This window comes from Otolemur garnettii, unplaced genomic scaffold, assembly GCF_000181295.1.
Source record: "Otolemur garnettii isolate 467f Iridium unplaced genomic scaffold, OtoGar3 scaffold00007, whole genome shotgun sequence".
Taxonomy (NCBI): Eukaryota; Metazoa; Chordata; class Mammalia; order Primates; family Galagidae; genus Otolemur; species Otolemur garnettii.
Genome location: NW_003852402.1, coordinates 13,171,934 through 13,178,437, shown reverse-complemented (window position 1 = coordinate 13,178,437; position 6,504 = coordinate 13,171,934). Strand labels below are relative to the sequence as shown.

At 45.6% G+C, this 6,504-nt stretch overlaps 1 protein-coding gene across 1 annotated transcript in view; it reads right to left on the bottom strand.

The window, feature by feature from the left end:
• The window catches only part of LARGE1 (LARGE xylosyl- and glucuronyltransferase 1), a 514,791-nt gene extending 508,287 nt beyond the window's left edge, over positions 1–6,504 (bottom strand). The window contains exon 1 of the mRNA XM_012801262.2: positions 6,011–6,504. The gene's annotated coding sequence lies outside the window, so the exon portion shown is untranslated. The remainder of the gene's footprint in view (positions 1–6,010) is intronic.

Below are 6,504 nucleotides of genomic sequence, written 5' to 3'. Positions count from 1 at the left end.
TCAGACTCCCAAGTAGCTGGGACTACAGGTGCCCGCCACAACACCTGGCTATTTTTTGTTGCAGTTTGGCCAGGCCTGGCACCCTATTCACTGAGCCACAGGCACCACCCAAAATCCTGGAAATTCTTACCTCACTTGTTAAACCACTTCTGTTCTTGACACCTTCTTGGAGATAGAATAAGAGGTTGGTCAAGGAAGTTTTGAAGGTGGTTCGTTAATACTGTTACCTCCTGGAAGAACAGTAGTTAAATACGCAGTCCTCCAGAAGTCGGGAAGTAAGCAAAGTAACTCCAGATGGTAGGTTAGTGGTTAAGACGGTTTATATAACTACCATACTTCTTTCTGTAACTGAATTCAGTATTAAGCTCCTGGAGTGGGTCATTTGTTAAAACATTCTAGTTGATGTTTGAAAAGTCCTTCATTTTACATAATAAGTGAGGCTCCCCAAACTGTCTATCGTGATCGTATTTATCAAATAATTTCAAATACGATGAAGGAATTAGCTATTAAAAGGAGACTTGCTATGAAGCCCGGTTGCAAAATAAAATCCTTTTGCGCCCTGAACAACTACTTCCCTTAAATTATTTGGTTTTAACATCATGTTTTATAAACTAACCTGTCCTAAAATGGAGCACTTTTCCGCTTAGCTTCAATATTGAAATGATAATGTAACAAACCTTATATTTACACTACCCTTACATCAAATCTCTTCTTTCCAATAAACATTATTACCCTATAACCCTAGAAGATCAGTGGTGGTGAGGGAGCTGCGTCTAGCAACTCAAAAATTGGGGCACAAAGTTAAGTTGGTTTACACTTCTCCCGACTTTTGCTTCTACACAATTACTCTCCTGATCTGTTTTTCTTCAAAATAACCCCTCTCTTTATAAAATTCATCTACCTACAGGATAACCTCTCTGGACAAATGTATGGGTTTCCCTCTCAAAGTTAAAGTCCAGGCTTTGCAAAACCCTAAAGGGTCAACTCAGCTTTTATCTACTCCATTTTGAAACAATTAAAATTTTCAGCATTGTTTTTTATCACAAAGCACTTCGTTCCCATGTTGTAGCCAAGGAACAGTGTAGCATTTCAGAACTAACAGATTTCCACAATACATCAGAAGTTAGCAGCAGAGTCCCACTGCTTGTGCATAAATGGTCATGGCCAACACAGCAACGATTTAGTGATTCTTTTCTTTAGCATTTCATACTTAATATACGTTTTACATTTCAAGGTAGAGTACACCTTTGAACTGGTCAGGCGTCCTCCCATTTCAGAGCTAGAAAGCCAGTCATTTGATCTTCCCGGCAAACCCAGTTAGGCAAGGCTTTGCCCCATGCGGACATCTAAATTCCTAGTTACGAGATAAATAACCCTGCACTGAATGAATAGAGATTGCATCTGAAGCCCAGAGTTGGCAAGAAATATTCTAAGGCTACACAGCAAGTGAGCATGCAATGAAGCAAGGCCAGATCCGAGGTCTCCTGCTTTTACTTAAACCATCCTGTCTCCTCCTCAACAAAGATGAATAATAGAGATAAAGACACACAAACTGACCCACATAAAAGCTTCCGACTCTTCTCTCCACTGTCCCTCTGGCTCCTGTTTCTGAAAACATGCGTTTACTTCCAGTCTGTGATTTTTCTATTCTAATACCCTCCAGACAGCTACACTGTTACTTCTCCTTCCTCACTGCACAGTTTCCTCATGGCACAAAACACACATCTATGCACATATGTGGAACCCACACTCCCCGTCTCAATATTATAGAACTCTTCCTTTTCCAACAGCAAAGGAATTCTAGGCCAAAACTGAAATGATTTCAATACAAGAACCTGGTTCAGGTATTAAATGCAACCATAACTCTACCCAGAAGCAAATCTGACAAAATGGAATTTGTCTTCACAAAGAAGGTGTTTTTTTTGTTTTATTTTGTTTTTTTTTGTTCCCCATACTCTATCATTTGTCAAGTAACATTGCCATTTTTCCCACTGCTGCATAATCACATAATGAAAGCACCAGGTATAATTCATGTACACAAGAGGGCAGACTTAGGGCTGATAAGGGACCCTTTCTTTATTTGCATTGCTAATAGTTTTTTAAAGAACAGGCAAAATGTTATATGTAGAAGGATGACAGAGGAAAAAAAAATCTTTTTCTGTTTGTAATAACAATGTGGGATAATCAACTGATATTCTCGGATCTTATCTAGCAACCCTTCTTGTCACTGTTTGAATACATAAAGCCTGAAGCTGGGACACAGTTCTCAGCATGAAATCCTCCTAAATTATTCCCCTGTAACACCAAGCTTCCCTCTCACAAGACATCCTCCCTTCCAGCCGCATTAACTACTAACTACTCTCCAGGGACATAACATACTATCAGGTTTCCATGCTGTTCTTTGTCTTTAAGCCTCAGACCTCCTTTCTTCCTACTATCCTGGCAAGTTCAAAGTCATCCCTTCAACAAACCTACATGATAGTACTTAGCTCGTAGGAATAGTTGAAAAACTGCTCCCCCTAAAAGACTATTAGGTAAGCACGGAGCCTCTGTAACTCTCAGCACAGAGCATGGCACCTGCCACAAGGTAGATGGTCCATTATTACTTGTTAAATGAAAAGCAGCAGTCTTCTAAACTACATGTCATGAAGCCTTACCTTTACCTACCGCTACCTGCTATTGTCTAAATATCAATGTGACAGAGAAAACCTGAATTATCTCTCAATGTCAAATACTGTAGAGCAGAGAAGCCTCACCAACACTAGCAGATTCTGGAAGGTTGCTCTATCCCCAAGGTGTATCAATGCCAGGGCACTTAGAGTACTCAGTCAAGTTCTCCTCTCCTCCCTCGTCTTGTACCCCCAAACCAATGTGCTCGTTTCTTTCTGAGAATCTCTGGCTAAAAAGACACCTTCCCCACCTCTCCCTCGGCCATCTGGCTTCTCTCAAGTTCACAGTTCTATATTTGGGCCTTAAGACCACAGCATATATCCTCTCCAGGACCAGGTTTTCAAGAGTTGGTGCCCAACAGCAAATGTAATGGTGTTTTCCTGTTCTAATCTCTTACCCCTTAGCTATACTGTGCCTAGGAGAATCAATCTATAAAGCTTTAATGGTAGAAATAAAGCTTTATGTTAACCATTTTATTCCTAGACCATGATAGCTCCTGCTATCCAAATGTGCACTATACTTATGGGTAAGGGGTCACAAATGCAGTCTGCCAGTCCCCAGAATTCAGGGAGAAGAAATCATACAGGTTCACGGGTTCCTAACAGAGTTTCATTCTACATGCCAAATCTGGCTTTTTAGAAGCCAATTAAGACCTAATTGTGGGTGACAACGTCCTTTTAGTGCCAACATTCTAAACTGGGCAGTCTCTTCTTGAACTCTACCTCTCATCTCTCCATTCTCTCTACCTCTGGGTTCAGCTTCAGTAACACTCAGCTGTTGTGGGTCAGCCTCAGCAACGGGGCAGCATCATTCAGGGAAAAAGAACTATCTTACAACTGTGCTAGAAGAACCCTAGACGCTGATGATTTCATACTGTTAAAAGTACAGACAGCATCTGAGATGTGAGCGCAACTACATTGGCAAAGGTTAACATCACATAAGGCATGAACATTTAAGGAGATGACAGAGATAAATTTTAAGTTTGATGCAGTCGATTCTAAAGATGTTTTGAAGTAATGTGATCTTATTTAGATTGAGGGGGAGGTACAGTCCAAAAATCAAAAAGAGAAGTTTTGATTACAAACTGTTAGAGAATTTAAAGATAGCATGGTGTGATACCCAAAGGGTAGCATCTGCAGGAGGTTCTGTCTCCCCAAAAGTCATATCCCTTATATACAGGGAGACTGTAACTGAGACTCCTCAGTTACCCAGTTGTGAGTTGTCCAAAGGACATTTTGAAGGAGAGCAGGCCCATCACATAAGGATTTAGCATCTACCTGTTATGAAAGCATGCACTGGGTACCAAAAAGTTAAGTTCGTGAGCCGGGAAGTCAAACCACAATCTTTTTGTAACATGGGTCCTTGTGTCTTCTTCACTGGTGGAACAGCAAACTAGTCCCCCCTAGTGTCCTGCCACTGTAGGTGGAGAATGATGGAGGCTCTACAAAACGTGTCCTCTTGCGGTCTGCATCAACTTTCAGGCACAAATCAGAAACACGGAGCCAAAGGGAACCTTCACACCCTTCCCCAAGAGATGGAAGCACTTTCAGGACCTATGATGACATCGAAGAAAGATCTTCCATATTATTTCAATGCCCTTCTAGTTATGGTTTAAAAGCCAAAGAAATCTGCATTATTTCACATCAGAAAGTTAATACCTAACCCAGCAAACTTCACCAAGCAAGAGGGCCCCCTTGCTGACAGCAATGGCCCACTGTAGAGTGACATGCTCTTTTCTTTAAAAACCTCTCTATCCCTACTAGAGGGATTGGTTGCCTTGCCTCACCATTCTTACAAACCCTCTAAGATCTCAATGTTGATGACTTTTGACTTTCTGTTCTTGTTCATTTCCAGGAAAGCCTGGATACATGTGCTCTCCTCAAGCCATTTGCACTAAAGTATTCTGGAAAAATAATGATTCACTTAGAGATGTGTGAAACCTTAAAGCCAATTTTTTTAAAATTTTTCCCCCAGTGAGGACCCAGAAGGCCTGTGAGTAATTCATTCATGTCACCCATTTGTAAAAGAAAAGAGGGGGAAAAAAGCACCACTTGTTCCTTTCTTAATTTAGAAGCTTTCCTTATCTTAAGTGTATCAAAGCTGACTCCCAAGGTGGGAAGAAGAGGGATGAGGAGGGAAATTAACCTGAGGTGACTTGCCTCCAGGGAGTGAGTAAGCATTGCAGGTCCCCACCTGTGTCAGGGAGGAAAGGCATCTGCACTTAGGTGGAGTTCACGCCCCCACCAGCCACCCCCTGTAAGGAAGAAGGAGCCCGAGCTCACTCTTGGGGCACTTACATAAGACCCTGTGAAACTTTCTGTGACATTCACGGAAAATGTAAGCTGCTATTTTGCTCCCTCAGGAGATCATTTTAATGGACTGAGTGACAAAATTCACCGATTCTGAATTCAGCAGAAACCTGCTCTACCGAGGTACATCAGCACAGGGGAAAAAAAAAATCCATCCGCATTAAACAGGGTCACCCAGGGGATGGATTCAGTGTGCAAGAGACAATCTGTTCCTCCAAAGTGACCCATTTAAAATCAGATTGTTCCGGAGGAGGCTCATAGGTTTAATAAATTTCAAACAGGCAAGGACAGGCTTGTAGAAACGAGGCTTCCTAGGAGGAACATTTAAAAGAAGGTAATAAGGCAATGAACATAATAACTTGAGGGTGCACAAACTTGGGAATCCTCACTCCAAACTTCTGAACCGGTTACATTTATAAGAAAGTCCGGATCGCTATACATTGATCACACCTCACAAGCAGCTTTTGTTTAACAGGACCGACATGCTGGCTAGGCTTCCCCCCTACAAATACCACTGCCAACCAACCACCTGGTCCTAAAAAGAACCACCTGGCTCCAGAGCTGCGGCTGCTCACCCCGGAACAGGCCTCCACGCTCTGCAACAAGGAGCAAAGAAAAGTTCACAGCAGCACACCAGGAAAGGGAGGTCAGTACCGCCAAAGAAGGAACTCTCCAAACACAGCCGGCTCCTCAAAACACAGGTGCTCACAGCTAACAAGTGTGTGTGTTGGGGGGCGGCAGGGGGAAGCATCAGCGCCTCCCGGTATTATCAGGAAATCCTCCTCGCTCCCTGTAGCTGCCAGTGCGCCTAGGAGCCGGGCAGGCCTGAGACCTGTCCTGGGGACTTCGGGCACTGGGGACTTTCACCTCCAGCCTCTCCAGAGCTCCAGGCTCAGGAAACAGACGGTGTGGCCGCACTCCCCGCAGGCATCCTGAGTACAGGGTTTGTCAGCCACAGGTTCGGAGAACCTGTTCGGCACTGCTCAGCCGGGCGTCCCCGCGGCGGCTTTCTCGCACCCTAGGGCTCTTACCTTGGCCGTGACTGCCTCCAGGCAGAGAGAGACCGCGGAAGAGAAGAGTGGCGCGGCGGCGCCGCCGTCTACAAAGCGCAGGGGGTCCGGGTCCAGGTCCCGGCAGGGGATGCCCTAGTCGGAGCGACGGTGCCAAGGGCAGACTTCGTGACAGTCCCTGGTTCCAAACACCGCGGGGAGGGTCCAGGTCGCCCAAGCTGATCACTGTCCCTTCTTTCTTTTCCTTTGGAGATGCTGCCTGGAGCTGCTCCCTGCCCGGGGGACTCTTCCGAGCCGGGGGCGCCCCGCAGAGGCAGGGGCCAGGGTCCCCCTCGGGCTGGGTCCGGGGAGCGGCCGCTGGGGCAGGCTCCACCTCCCGCGCTCCCAGCCGCTTCTCCCCTTCAGGGCAGGGCCTGCCGGCAACCGGCCCGGCGAAGCGAGGGCGGCCGCGCCCCCAGCTCCGAGCGCCCGAGCTCCGGCGCGGCGGCGGGGCAGGAGCAACCCGGCCGGGCCGG